Source organism: Carassius auratus, chromosome 27, assembly GCF_003368295.1.
Source record: "Carassius auratus strain Wakin chromosome 27, ASM336829v1, whole genome shotgun sequence".
Lineage (NCBI taxonomy): Eukaryota > Metazoa > Chordata > Actinopteri > Cypriniformes > Cyprinidae > Carassius > Carassius auratus.
In genome coordinates this window covers 28,599,847-28,615,839 of record NC_039269.1, presented here as the reverse complement: position 1 = coordinate 28,615,839, position 15,993 = coordinate 28,599,847, and the positions used below count along the sequence as shown (strand labels likewise).

At 36.2% G+C, this 15,993-nt stretch overlaps 1 protein-coding gene across 3 annotated transcripts in view; it reads right to left on the bottom strand.

The window, feature by feature from the left end:
* adgrl2b.1 (adhesion G protein-coupled receptor L2b, tandem duplicate 1) overlaps positions 1-5,577 on the bottom strand; it is an 85,894-nt gene extending 80,317 nt beyond the window's left edge. The window contains exon 1 of one of the 3 annotated variants that reach the window (XM_026207031.1): positions 4,815-5,577. The gene's annotated coding sequence lies outside the window, so the exon portion shown is untranslated. The remainder of the gene's footprint in view (positions 1-4,814) is intronic. The other 2 variants (XM_026207029.1, XM_026207030.1) reach the window with 2 other exon arrangements.
* Between the last annotated feature and the right edge of the window lie 10,416 nt (positions 5,578-15,993).

Here is a 15,993-nt window from a genome sequence, read left to right as displayed (position 1 = left end):
GCTTCACTTAACACCCAACAGCTCGGTTTCCATCCAAAGATTCAGCACCAAATTGGAATTGGAAGCACTCTTTCCATTCTACGAGTCAACGAGAACAAAACAGTCACTTCCTGATAATCGTTCAGAGCAGGATGCTGCTGTTTGGGAACGCATTCGTGGTCGACAGTTCTGGAAAGCAATTAAATATTTTGATGACATACCTTGCTCAGGCATTTCAGAACGACCAAAGCAACATTTGAGACGCTGTGCAACGAGATCGATCCGCTGCTAGTCAACTTATCCCGTCTCATAGCACAAAGTGAATTTGTTGATGCACATGGTGGAATTATTCGCCAAATGTGTTTCCATCGTAGCTTATGTGCATTTATTCTTATCAAATAAAAAGTTTATCCTACTCATCTGTGCATATTAGTTATTTTAATGCACATGTCCATCTGGCGTTTTTATGTGATATTCCAAAATTCCCATAATAAACAGGTGGATGGAAACAAAGCTAATGTTATTCTACATGACTTAAAGCCTTCAGGTTAAAGGTTCAAATCATTAGCCGAAGCTTGCTTTTACACTTTGTTTACTCCCAAGTCCATCTCACTAACATTGTTTATTGCTATTCACAGAGTTTTGTACGAACAGTCTGTTAGCGCCATTGAGTTGTACAACATTTATATACTCAAAGTGATTTAAGCATGTACAACTTCAGAAACATATGTACAAATCGGTATAGGCGTATTGTACTGTACTGATAAATGAAAGAAGGAAAAAAAAAAAAAAAGCTTCACCAAAATCACTTCAACTCTTAAAATGCTGAACAAAAACATTCCCATCGTCTGCGCAGCGCTATCTTCCTTTCTCCCGTCTCTTTTCACACAGATTAGCTGCTGAGGAACATTTCTACAGGAACAACACTTTTTTCCTCTCCAACATTTTAGCCTTCATTAGTGAATCGCTGAGTGACGATGGCCATGCAAACAGTTTGTGTTTCCAGAGGAATCTGTGGCATGCTAGCAGCACGCTTTACCAGCTGAACTCCAGCGACAGGAACGCCGTGCATGCTAGCGCTCGGTCTTTTCTCTCTTTCTTTGTAAGATCAGAAAGAAATCTGACCTGTAGAGCATTGTTCTGCCTCTTGCAATACAAAGCAGTTTAATAACCAAGACAAGAGAGGATTTTGACAGTAAAAAACTATTTTAACGGCCTTAAAAACCCATTTTTCAGCTCCATGAGGATTTGGCATCTTTTACATTTTTAAATGTTGTTTTTAATGAAAGTTCAATGATTGCAAAAGTATTTGCACAAGCAAAATAAGATTTGCAAAAGCATAAATAAGTGCAAATTAAATGTAAATGTAAATATTAATATATTAATTGCATGAAGCAACTTAATTGATAATTAAATGCTTTTATTTATTTTTTAAATGAGAAGATTTAAACACCAGATCAAAATTCATATAAATCAATAAACATTTATATTTTACTATAAACACGCAATAAAGGTATATTAAGTTTAAAATGTAAGAAAACAGAGGCAACGTTTGGCAGGGCACTATGCTGAGCTCTCTGTGTGCAATTAAAACAATCAGCCAAAAATTCCTGATTCAGAAAGATCCACCTTCAGCCTGAGAACGGAGAAACTCCTGCCAAACGCTTCAGCACAGTAAAAGAGACGGTGGAGCAAACACTAATTAGATTAAATCTGGAAAATATTTTCACCATACACAGTGCATTTGGATTGGAGTTTAAATATTAAAGAACAAAAACACAATTGTATGATCTTACAAGGGTATCAAATTACATCACATTGCAAATGCTATTGGTATAGATTTTAATTTTTGCATAAAGTTACTTGTGTGTGCCAGTGTTTTCGATCCATGCATAGCATTTAATTAGGAAATATTACATTTTTATAAATGTAACTGAAAAACCAATATAGAATAATCTCTAAAACTGACGATAAATTCGTTTTATATTTCCAAAAGCATTCAATCCAAAACAGGGATAAAACAATATATCAATCTTACTTTAGATTAAGTTCATATTTCAGTTTGTCGTTCACAGAATGGTTGCTGCTCGTATTAAAATGTATCGTCATATTACACAGCATATATAGAGATTAATATAAATAAAATACATTTTATTTAAACATTTTATTTGAAAATTAACTTCAAAGTTAAACAAGATTTTGTACATAAAATTATATACATTTTTTTAAATGTTTTGTGATAACAATTGAGAAAGCTTTACTCTGTCCGTCTTTTAATATACTTCAAGATAAATGCATTAATTTCTGCTTTTCTTTGCATGGTTCCAATGTGATCAGTCTACATTCATCGAGTAGACTTTAAGGAATTTAAGAAGACAAGCGCGTTGAGGAAACGGTTCATTACTTCAATGCATTGTGAACACATGTACGGGAACAGGACTCACAGACAGGTTAGGACAAGAAATCCTCATTCACACATTTGTGGATTCATAATCCTAATGATTGTAACTAATGATCTATGCAGCAGTTAATTCAGATGTAATATGAGAAGCATTCCTTATGCATGAAGTGCATCAACTGAATTTTTCCACTGCAAAAACATCATTGAACTTTTCCAGATGCATCGCTCCTCATTGCAGACGGCTCCGTACCATTTTTTCCACCAGCTCCAGCTCTTTCTGCCTTTCACCCCAAGTTCTTGAGCCATTATTGCTTTCGACAGATAAAGTCTTTTGGCGGATGGAGTCGGTAAATAGTGGTAAAAGAAACCAGTGGTGTAATACGATATAGCTGAATGCTCTTTTCAATGCCGTTTCCTTCAAAGCAATGCATATGCATTTTGGCATTCTTTGGCTTTATTTTGACAGGACAGTGCAATGTGACGGGATCAGGAAAAGGACCACAAGCCGGGACTTGAACAAAGTGCAAAGTGTGGGAGAAATACCCACAATGCTACTGACTCCGACAACAGCTTTCTTTCAGAAAGGACAGTGAGCGTCCTGTTTTACACCTTCAGAGTGTGAAAGCGCATTCAATGCGTGCAACGACTCATTATGTGTGTTACAGAGCAAGAGCAAGATCAAAACATCCAATCAATAGAATAATCATCCATAAAGGAACCAATCAGGCCATCTGCTGCTATATAGATAAACGTATGCATTTCTCAGATCACTGTTGGTCTGTTAACATACAACTGAAGTTGTTTTTTTACTACAAATCATGATAGATTGGCCAAAGAGTGTAGGTGAAGTTTTGGGAATCCACAAACCACACAATAAAATCACTTAAAAATTAAAACCTGTCTTAGAACATTCCAACATCAAAAACCCTAAATCCTGCGACAAAGGAGATCTGGATTCTGTACAAAGCACTTAAGACTTTCTGACTTGGATTTTCTCAATGGTAAAAGAGTGGTTAAGAAATACATTTGGGGGAAAAAATAAAAAAAAAACATTACGTTTAGAAATTAACTAATTATTTGAAGAAAAACTGAATCGGTGTACACACTTTAACAAAAAAGCCTTCCAAAAGAGGGTTTTCACAGTGATGTCCATTTTTAGAACCTTTTAAAAAACGAAAGAATCTTTTTCCGCTATAAAGTGTCACTTATGGAATTCCAGAGTTCCACAGATGTTGAAGGTTCTCGGTGGAACTGTGGATGACAATAAAGAAAGGATCTTTCTAAGAGTGTGTGATAAATGGCTCAACAGTATGTTTCAAAGATGTAAGAAAACAACCGAGAGCCTGGGTTTAGCCGTTCTTTCGGAGGGGGTGCTGGTGGCTCACGGTTTTAGCAATTGAGATTCAACCACTTTGTCATGTAAATGCACGCTTGGAAACCAAGTGCTAGAAATCACAGGCAGTTGATGTGAGCTGAGATGGCACTTCCTCTAAAGACATGCACAACAAATGGAGCGCACCACAACTGCGCATTTGTTCATGTGAGTCCACTCTCTGCATTCAAATGAACGAGTGCTAAACAATGACTCATAATTCAGATCTGAGGCCGAACATTGCAATGTTAACTGCAGTGGTTTCCACATGGATGAGTCTTTTATTTAGTTTTATATAATGAGGCGAAATGTGAAAATTCTTCGGTTTCCCGTTAAAAATGGAATTGTGTGTTATTGCTTGTATGTGGCACACAGCAGAAAAGGACGAACACGAGCTCCACGAGTGTGTTTCTCAGGAGCCATGAGCAGCTCATGGTTAATAATGCATGTGCAGTAAAATGATCTTAATTTAGCTGCTGTGCATCCACCTTCAAAAGCCAAACTAAAACTAATTCAACTGGGCTTGTCCCAAAATATCCCATTCTAAAATACTCATAAAAGGCCACAGTGTTAAATTACTCCATTCCTATATTTTACTGAAACTTTTACACAGTTGCTTTGGCAATATTGTAGCATATCCACAATAATATATATATTTTTTTTTTTTTTTGGTTTTGCACCATAAATTTTCGTTTTATTGCACAGGTCTCTATATTTCTCCTACAGAGATAATTCAACGACAGATAAGCGTGATGTATAGCCTCCCAGGAAAATCACATCTGGCCCTCATCCTGTTCTTTTTAAAGAAAAAAAACATGTCTAACTAAGACAAAGTGCCCTTTTTTACGTTACTGAAACAATGCACGCACAATTAGGTGCCCCGACATGCTTTCACCCCTTAACTGAAATCTTAGTAGGTAAAAAGTAGTAGGTTAAGTGAGATGTGTTTTGTGTAAACCCCTGCAGTTCTGCTGCTCCCAGTGTTTAACACGCGAGGCTGTGCGTGTGCAGAAACGCAAGAACACGGTATTCGGAGATACGGGTAATGTGAAAGGTACTCACGGATTGAGGAGTAGTCCCAGCAGATCTATTGACGCAATGAAAAGCGAGGGTTTCTAAGTCACCTCTAAATCAGCGCACAAAGACTTTCATCGCGCGCTCAGGTAGACAGACAGATCGCAGTCCAGAAAAACCAAACCACATTAGGCCTGTGAATATAGAAAGCCGAGACGAGAGAACACCCAGGTCACGTTTAAAAGAAGCATTTCGCCGTTTTCAGCAGTTGGGGTTGTCCCGCTCCGTGCAACACTCGGTTTGGGGACGAGCGCAATGAATGCGCGTTTAAATCAAAGCCATGCGCGCTTCCGTCGTCACGATGGCCCGACCGGTCCCTCCGAACAACCGTCTGCGATACCGACACGGCGCACACTCCGCTGAACGACTCCGCTTTTTCTGAAGACTAAAAGGAAATTCCCCTGGTGTGGTGCTGCGGTCCCGGAGCGGAGAGACGGTGTGCTCGCGCGTCGAGGACGGTACACCGGCGGCGCGTGCGTCTCACTGCAGAGGATCGCTGGAAAACACGGTCTGGAGCGGAGAGGAGCGGAGCGACACCTGGCCTACAAACTCAAACCCTTTCGAGGGGCCATAAACCTCGTAGAAGTCTCTCTCCTCAACAACTGTTCAAACACTGCCAAAAGTTTGCCTTGGGACGGAGATATAAATCTGACTTCCTCCAAAACACTGCTCCGTTCACAGAGACATACACTCAGATAGTCCTTCAGGAACAGAGCTGGTCAGATTAGGCTGTTTACCAGCTGTAATCCAGCACTGATTACTAATGACTTAATAACTGAGGTGTGGAACACATCTATTGTATTGGATTACACACACGTGACATCACGTGACAACAATACATAGTATAGGTCAAAATTATACATTTTCCTTTCATGCCAAAAATCATTAGGATATTAAGTAAAGATCATGTTCCATGAAGATATTTTGTACATTTATACTGTAAATATATCAAAACTTCATTTTTGATTAGTAAAATGCATTGCTAATAACTTAATTCGGACAACTTTATAAAGATTTTTTTGATTCCAGATTTTATTTTCAAATAGTTGTATCTCATCCAAATATTCTCCAATCATAACAATGGAAAGATTATTTATTCAGCTTTCATATGATGTATAAATCTCAATTCCATAAAATGTACCCTTATTACATATTAAGTAATGTATTACAACTTGTATTTGTAATCAGTATTTTTGATTACTTTTAGATTATGATCTAAATCTGCAATATGCATTCTGCAATATGGAATCTAATAAAAATCTACTGAAATCTGATTGCAAATGTGATATCATTTATTTTGTAATTACTTTTTAGAATTAGTTTACATGTTATTATATGTAATCAATTACAACAACTATACATACATAGTTTTCATATTCATATTTTTATATATTAATCCATTATAAATCAAGTTAAGATAAATTAAAATCAGAAATGTTTATTTGGCAACTAGCTGAAATATAAAATAGGTTTGAAATTTTATTTCAGTTAATGTTTATTTTACTTCAAGTAACAAAATATTTTTTTTAACGATTGTAATTTTAGGTATTTTTAACTATAATAACCATCTGTACATTGTATTTATTTCATTATAAACAACAATTACAAACACATAACAATTGTGTAATCAGTTTACATTTATTTTACCGTTGTAACACTAACAATAATTGCCAAACATGTTGATTTGTATGAAATCATCTATTATAAAAGTAAGAAAACTTACTTTTTATTTTAATTTATTTTGAATACAACTAATGCAATTACAGTTCTTCATAATTCAATTCAATTCAATTCAAGTTTATTTGTATAGCGCTTTTTACAAAACAAATCGTTACAAAGCAACTTTACAGAAAATTATGTTTCTACAATATTTAGTAGTAGCTAGTAGTTTGTGCACATTTGACATGATTTTAGAAAAACTAAAAAATAATAATAATACAAGACGTAGTCAGCTAGACGATGAACTATCAATATTATTAATTAAGTTATTATATGATTAAGTCACACATTTAGGAATAATTGTTAGTTCTGTTTGTTCATTCAGGGTTAGCATCATCTGGGGTCCTCTGAGGGTCAGCATCATCTCTTCTCAGGTGTTCTGGATCCAGACTGGAGCTTGTGTAAATCCTAGTTACCACGGGATGTAAATCCCGTGGCGAAACATAGAAACAAAATACAGACATCATTAGCATAGCTGCTGATCCAGCAAAGTAAAATTAGTTTAACCCAAGGTAATGAATAAAAATGCACCTTTGATCAGATGCAACTACACTCACAATTAAAAAGATACATTATTCGAATGCTTGGCGAAAGAGATGTGTTTTTAATCTAGATTTAAACAAAGAGAGTGTGTCTGAACCCCGAACATTATCAGGAAGGCTATTCCAGAGTTTGGGAGCCAAATGTGAGAAAGCTCTACCTCCTTTAGTGGACTTTGCTATCCTAGGAACTACCAAAAGTCCAGCGTTTTGTGACCTTAGGGTGCGTGATGGGTTGTAACGTGGTAGAAGGCTAGTTAGGTACGCTGGAGCTAAACCATTTAGGGCCTTATAGGTAAGTAATGATAATTTGTAACTGATGCGGAACTTAAAGTAGCCAGTGCAGAGACTGTAAAATTGGGGTAATATGATCATATTTTCTTGACCTCGTAAGGACTCTCGCTGCTGCATTTTGGACGACCTGTAGCTTGTTTATTGACGAAGCAGGACAACCACCTAGAAGTGCATTACAATAGTCCAGTCTAGAGGTCATGAATGCATGAACTAGCTTTTCTGCATCAGAAACAGATAACATGTTTCGTAGCTTGCCAATGTTTCTAAGATGGAAGAATGCAATTTTTGTAACATTGGAAATATGATTTTCAAAAGACAAATTGCTGTCTAATATAACACCCAGATTTCTGACTGTAGAGGAAGTAACAGTACATCCGTCTAGTTGCAGATTGTAATCTACAAGATTCTGTGTAGTGTTTTTTGCTCCAATAATTAATATCTCCGTCTTATCCGAATTTAATTGGAGAAAATTCTTTGTCATCCAATCTTTTACATTTTTAACACAATCTGTTAGCTTAGATAATTGGGAAGTTTCATCTGGTCTCGTTGATATATATAGCTGAGTATATATCATAACAAACACCCCACATGTTGTCACCAAAAGACTCAAGCGTTGACATCTAAATGGACTTGCACACAAAATTTTGCGCACTTCTAAATGAACGTAAGTTAGATTAGATTCAAAAGCTCCACTTTTTACAATGTAATGGTTTTTATATCAGTTCAGTTATGGTTGATGAGCACAAACTGTTTGGTCATATTCCAGTTCTGCTGTCACACATGGATCCCACTGTCCCTTAGACTCAAGCTGGAGAAGGAGCCGCGTGATTCCTCTTAGATTAAGGAGGAAATGTGTGTTTGATGCTGAATGAGGTTTGGAGATCAGCAGGAAGTGCAGAGGTGAATGAATGAATCAGACGGACTCCGGGGTAACTTGAGCCACATGCAGTCTTCTCAACACTTCACCCAACAAAAACATGCTTGTCCAGCCATTTGTTCCCGACGGTGTCAGTAATATCCCCCTGAGTTACAGCCTCAGGAGAGCCGAGGGAACAAATGACATGTGCTGCAACTGTAGTCGCGTTATTGAAACACATCAGACACTTTTGTCATCGGGATTCCTGTTCAGACAAGAGTTCCTCCGAAAAAAAAACAAGAACGGCTTTCATTTTGAGAAATGAAACCCAATCTTATCTGTAAAGAGACTACTTCATTTTCTCATTTTGTTTCTGCACTACAACTAGTTTTGCTCTGCTTTAGAAACAGATTAATTTCCATCTATTTTTTTTTTCCATCACGAGAACATAGGCAGGTCAGATCTCTTATATGCGGCGTCAACATTAATAATGTTTTAAAAAAGGAAAGCAGGCACACAAGGGAAGCGATGAATTTGGGTCAGATTCACAAGGTGCACAGCGAGTGGATGAGTGCTGTGTGCATGCATGTGTTCATAGGCATAAATTTACATAATAAACAATACCTGAATAAATGAAAACAGGTGTAATTTGAGGGAAAAAAAGCATAGGTTGAACAAACAGAAGGAAATGCAAAGAGATGCCAACATTCATTATATTCTGTTTTAATGTGTGGAAAGCAAACTCGTATTTGCATGATAAATAAATCTATCTATTTATTATTTTTAACAAACTGTATCCACTCTAATGTAACCATAGCATGTAAGTCAATGTATTACCAACAGAATGTGAAATGCATGGACTTCTTATTCAGAGATTTATTTTTCAAACAAAATAACTAAAGAAAAAATATACATACAATTTCAAAATATACAATAAATTGTAAAAAAAAAAAATAGTTGTACTAAAATATATTTCTAAATAATTCTATGTAAACTTATTTTCTAACAATACACATTTTTGTGTATTTTTTAAAATATATTTAAAATATATAAATTCCACATAAAATACATAAACATTTGTCACATTTGAAGAAAATCCTTCTTTGTTGCATTGCACATATATGAAATCAGCAAGGAACATATCCTCACAAATTTCAAAAATAAATTACAATATATAAAAATGAAACAAGATTAAATCATTAAAAACCTAGTTTTGATCTCTAGTTGGCTCTTTCATCCACATTTGCAATTAGCCTAAACGTAGGCTACTTTAAGATTGGAAAAGTCAAATATATTTTCAAATATATTTAATTGAGCTGTTATATTTAGCATATATTTTAAAATAAATGTTGTATTTAATATTTTAATAATTCTTAATTGTGTGTGATATTTAAAGAACTTCAAGCCAAACAAACCATAAAACAAACTTATTTTTTCTCCCAAAAACTTATAAAACGATCAATAAAAAAAAAGAAATAGAAAACTTCTATGAACTTATAAATACAATTGTTTTATTTTATTTTTTTTATAATTTTTAAAACATCTTATTTGTCACTAACAACCAGTCAAATAAAAGAAACAGATTACTGATTGTATTTTGTACATCTATATATGTACTGATTTGAGACGGATTCCTGCAGGCAAATAATGTTTTCCATTCACATGCACAGGCTTCAGTGTTCTCATCAGCCTCTTCTTTGTACTCTCTCCATTCCTACATGTGTTTCCCTTTTAGACATATTGTTCTCTATGCTGAGAAAACCTCAAAAAGAACGGAGAACTTTTCAGAAAGTGTCGCACCGCTAATAAGAGAGCGCTGGAGAAGTATATATCTGTGGTAAATGAGTCATTGGTTTGATGGGGTAAAAAAAGATGCACTGTTGTGCAGATGACTCTCCATCAAGACTTTATTTTTATTTTTTTTAATGAAACACATTTTGGTGCCTTTTAATGGGAGACAAAGCACATGGCATGCACTCCACCCACGGAGGTTGCTTTCATAACCCACTTCTGAAATCACATTCTTTGCTGCTGAAGTCGACTCTATCCTTCATAAGTGTGTGAGAGACGGAGAACTGTGATGCTGCGCTCGACACTAATGAAACCAGACAGTGATTCAGTCAAATATTAGTGTGCATCACACCGTGAGCCCAGGGACGTTAGCATGCGTGTGAGTTCAGAGCATAGATGTGCTGTGAGTGAATTGTGCTCATGAGCAGCTTTTGAGAAAAGAATGTAAAAGATTATTCATCAAGACTTAAACAGATTTGGGCTCTAATGAAAATGAGGGACAGTGCTCAGGCACGGCAGTTTGCTTAAAGATTATATATGTGTGTGTGTGTGTGTGTGTTTTTTAAAAATGCATTCTGCAATATAGGGTGTGTTTATAATAATACAAATTCAATCCATTAAGGGAAAAGTCAAATATTTATGTAAATTCAGAAATTGGAATTTCTCTGGATTTACAACTCCTTGGGAACTTTAGGGATAATGCAAGTACAAAACTACATGAAATATATCACACTGTAGTTTTCTTTTTCTTTTTCTATACATATTGTTCCTTTAAGAGCTTAAAACATGCATTAAAGGTAAAGAAATATAAAACGAAGATGGCACACGACCTCTTCTGTGAGTTTTGCACGACCAGCTGAATAGAATATAATGTTTTAAACATGGTTTTGATGCTTTTGCCACATTCTCCCTGACTCCCCCCTTCACCCCTACGCACTTCTCTTTGTTTGATAAGTTTGTGAGCTTATGCATACACAAATAAAAGTGAAAGCCAGTGTGGATCCATCTGACAGACAGCTGGGACCTGTGGCATATGGCGAAGCAGGCTGGACGCCGTCCAGAGAGACAGAGAGCACAAGGAGAACGACTGGTGTTTGGGGTAAGAGAAGAAACACAGAGAGGGAGAGACGGGCCCCAGGCAGCCTGCCCTGTCTTTGTTTACAACAGAAAGCCATTGTTTGATGTGGCCCCAGAGCCTCTGCTTCAAACCAGGCTTCTCCTGCTACAGGATGTGCCACGATGCCAGACGCAGACCAGGACTGGAAAACTCCTTCACCGAGGAAAACGCTCGGGACACTGGATTCTCAGCGCTCACTATCTGCTCCTCCTGGGACGCTCATCGCTGAGGCTACAGAAGCTGCATTGTTTCCCAGCCAAACCTTCTTTAATGTTTTTTCTTTCTCCTTTTTTAGAAAGCAACCAGCATGGTTTGCTAAACACAAAACGCCCACAGCAATGTGTGCTTTGGTTTGAGGGGCAAATGAAGCTGGCGACTTAGGAAGTCAAAGGCATGAAGATATGCTCTGTTATAAATATACTCTATTCTGGGCAGCAAAGATGAGTTTTAGTCTAAAGTTTTAGTTTCCTGAAATTGTGAATTTTATCTGGGTGCTCTAGTTTAGCCCACAATCCAAAGACAAGCAGGACAGATGAACCCGAGACACTACAGTATTTAATCATGTGTGTCAGTTCCACTTCAATCAATGACAGCAAGTCACACAAACTAGTGTCTCAAAGTGATTTTATATTGGTTCCCATTTAATGAATTTCATTTTTGCACTAAATAATGAGATATGAATGTTTAATTCAGCAAATAATCCGTCCTCAGCTTAATCAAAAGCTTCTCTTCACCGCAGTGATACCCAGTGAAACTGAAACGGTTCTAAATCCAAATATAATTGAACCCCTCTTCTCATCTTTCTAAAAACACAACAAAATAAATATTAAACCCATATTTAAACCCTATGGCAAACCAATAACGCTTCCCAGACTGATAAAATGAACATGCAAAGTAAATATACTCATAATCAATATTTAGGCTACCTGTGACTTCATCTGTGTTTTGCTAAACATTACATATGCTGCAGGTGGAGCAGATTCCCAGTCACACTATGCACAACTACTGGAAGTGTGTGTGTAAAAGGCCTTTCCTAAAACACACCTTCATAAGACGTCCAGGGACCCGAGAACTGACACTCCTAGACAGGGATGAACCGAGGCCCATAAATGCTTCATAAGCATCACAGATGACCTGTTATATTACAAAAGATCAGGGACAAGTAGATTTCACAATTCATGACCCCTTTAAAAGCAGATTTGGACTAGATGTAGCAGTCAGAGCGTGTAAATGACTGTGCTCCGGGGACTGGAATCTATAGTTAGCTGTAATCACTAAACAGCTTTATCCTGCTCGTCTGGTTTATAGCACACTAAACACTGCAGATTTAGACGAAGCAGGTCACACTTTTATCAGTTAAAAATCGAACTTAGACTGAAACAACAAGTAGCACTTTTTCACAAATTAATAAGGTTTAAATTGGCCTGATATAAGTATCTTCTTCTAAAACAAAGAAACAAAAACCAGTGTAATAGCGGAAGTGTTTTACATCTGTGAGGTGATTATATGTTCTTGTCCGAATTGATTTACAGATACGAGCTTAAAAACGACTACAATCTCATGCTAGGTAAAAATGTAAGTGGTACAGTAAAATGCAGTGTTCTGACACTAATATTAATATCACAACACTGTATTTTCCACTAATATAGAATATGTCTATTATAGGCTGCAGTGTGTGGTTTGAGGGAGTTGTGAGGGGATGGCAACCCAAAAAGACTAAACTAGCATCCCTTCTGTAAAAGCACCATTCTTCTGACCATCTTTTACATTAATATGGTTGTCTATTACGTAAAACTCATCGTGCATATTAATATATTAAAACTATAGGATCATTTCCAAACTATAAATATCTCATATCTCTAATCTGAGCACAGGATCAATCCAAGTTTTCATCCAAAAATGCCCTAGAAAGGAGCAAGGACATCATCAGTAAAACGAAGAGAACAGAAGGTACGATGGAAAGTGTTTAGTAGAAAGGTGCACGGAGAAAAGCAGGCTGCTTTATTCAATAACGGATCGCTGTCAAAGTTATATATAACTGGACCTGAAAAGTGTTAGGCTCAAAATAATGGTCATTTTGAACGCACTGAATTAATATGTATGTATATATATATATATATATATATATATATATATATATATATATATATATATATATATATATATATATATATATATATATATATATATATATATATATATATAAATTCTGTTTCGAATCACTTTAAAGCATGACGATAACAATGAGACTATTAACCATAAAGAGTCAGTGCTGCAGTCACTTCAGATTTGTTTTGATGATGTAATGTTTAATTTATAAAGCTTGTATTTTCATAAAAAAGTTTTTAATGATTAGCCAAAGTTTGCAACCGTTAGCTATATGATGTTAATCATTTCTTCTTCTTTAACAAGTCAGCCACTGGACATAATATAAATCAGCCAATGCATGCAACTGATAAAAATGAAAGTTAAAAGAAAACAGTAAAAGAAGCGTGGAAAATGATATGGGCAGCGAATAAGCATAAATTAATAAATCCAAAAGTGAATGGACCACTATATAACTAGAAAAATATGAAAGAGAAAAGTCAATGTCCCCTAACTAACCTGAACACAAAGGGGGCTTATTTCTGAAAGTGAAAGTAAAAGAGAGACCGAAACGAAGAGAGGAGAGAACAACACACACACACACACATACACACACAATCATAATATAATTTGTCAAGATAGGAAGCTGAAAATACTCACTTAGCCCAAACTAATGAGACGATCAGAGCTGATGATGATGATGATGGAGCGACAACACGATCATTTAATATTGTGCCTGATTATTTATGATTGATCAATTCTGCTAACGTTTGAGTGATTCCTAACATCCTAACATTCTCACCATCTGAAGACATGTTCTAATGACTGTCAATAATTATCCTAAATTTATATTAAATAATTGGTCATATATATATATATATATATATATATAGAAGATATGTAAGACATTAGGGAAGTCGTGGTCTAATGGTTAGAGGGTTGGACTCCCAATCGAAGGGTTGTGGGTTCTAGTCTCGGGCCGGACGGAATTGTGGGTGGGGGTAGTGCATGAACAGCTCTCTCTCCACCTTCAATACCACGACTTAGGTGCCCTTGAGCAAGGCATCGAACCCCCAACTGCTCCCCGGGCGCCGCAGCATAAATGGCTGCCCACTGCTCCGGGTGTGTGCTCACAGTGTGTGTGTTTGTGTTCACTGCTCTGTGTGTGTGCATTTCGGATGGGTTAAATGCAGAGCACAAATTCTGAGTATGGGTCACCATACTTGGCTGAATGTCACTTCACAATTTCTTTCTTTCACAATTTCTTAATTTCTTGACTGTTATAAAAACAAACAAATGAACATCATCAGTTGTTATAATTCATAATCTACTCTCTCTGATGTTGACAGCTAATTTTAAAGTCAATATATTACTCATATGCACTTATGCTAATCATTTGCTGTTTTAAACAAAAGTAGATTTAAATGTTGATGCCATTAAAAGAAACAATCCCCATTTTTTTTAAAATATATGTTTATTTTTGTATATGTACAAACCTCCTTCTATGTACTTTACCCACACATTTTCTCCGTTGCTTCTCTCGATGTAGTCTGTGTGTTTCTGTATGTAAGTCATCACAGCGTTTTTGGTTGGAAGAAGTCCGTCTCAAAATGGCGTCCTAAAAAGCGGTTTGTTTCAGTAGCGGTGACTTACCGTTGTTATCTCTCAAACAAGCCTGACAGAAGACTTGACGCTAATCTCAGTAAACGGCATGCAGGGTTTTGTGACACCCTCGCTGTGGTCATGTGGTTTAGCATCCTCAGTTTAGTTTGTCTCTGTGTGTTGTGTATATTTGTGTCCTGCCGCTACAGTCACGCTATTGACAGCTGTATTGACCTGACTCCTGAGCGTTTGGTAGATGAAGCCTGGAAGCAGTGTCAGGATGAAATACAGCGCAGAGATCCAGGAGTGTCTGCTGACAAACAGATCATGTCACGGTGAACAATACAGCGGCTGATGGTCTGTGCAGACGTGTAGAGATACAGAAGCACAGGGACAACGCCTCACGAGCTTGGACAGTCCCCATACAAGACAGGATCAGTGTCAAGAGACATTTGACTCACAATTATTGTGTTTTGCTCACCATCTCCATGGCCTGCAGCTGTGCTCCGATGAGCCGTTTTATTGTGTTTATGCAAATGTTTTGAGGGACAAATCTCAAAACTGACACTTTAACTTATAAAAGTGTCATTTTAGTTTGCTAATCTCCCGTTAGCTTGAAGAAACCCGTTCGATCGAGTGAAGGAATTCAGTTTCCAGTCTTCTCACTTCCTGAGAACTTTGGCTTGAGAATAAACACCTGCAAATCAGATTGTCCGTTCAATAACAACATTGATGTTAATGCTTTTAAATGAATTATAATTTTTTTATAATACAAGGACTGATCACATCAACCAATCAATAAAAATTTAAATAAATAAAAGAGATGGAACATTAGTTGCATTAATTATACTATATAATGATTAAAAAATGTATTTACATTAGACATTATGATATAATATAATTATATTAAACTACACATGGTTGATTAAGCTCCATTAAGTATTCTTTTTATATAAAAAATGTTAAAAGAAGAGCATATTGCACCTGTTATAGATGCTTTACTGTTTTTATATTTTGACATATATGAATCTATGCACATTTTCACTTCTTCTCAAAGTACTTTAAAACACTTGATTTGCATTTATGCATATGGAATTAACACAAAAATAAAATGAATAATGAAAGCAGGAAAATTGAGTAATGATTCTTAGATTTACAGGATAA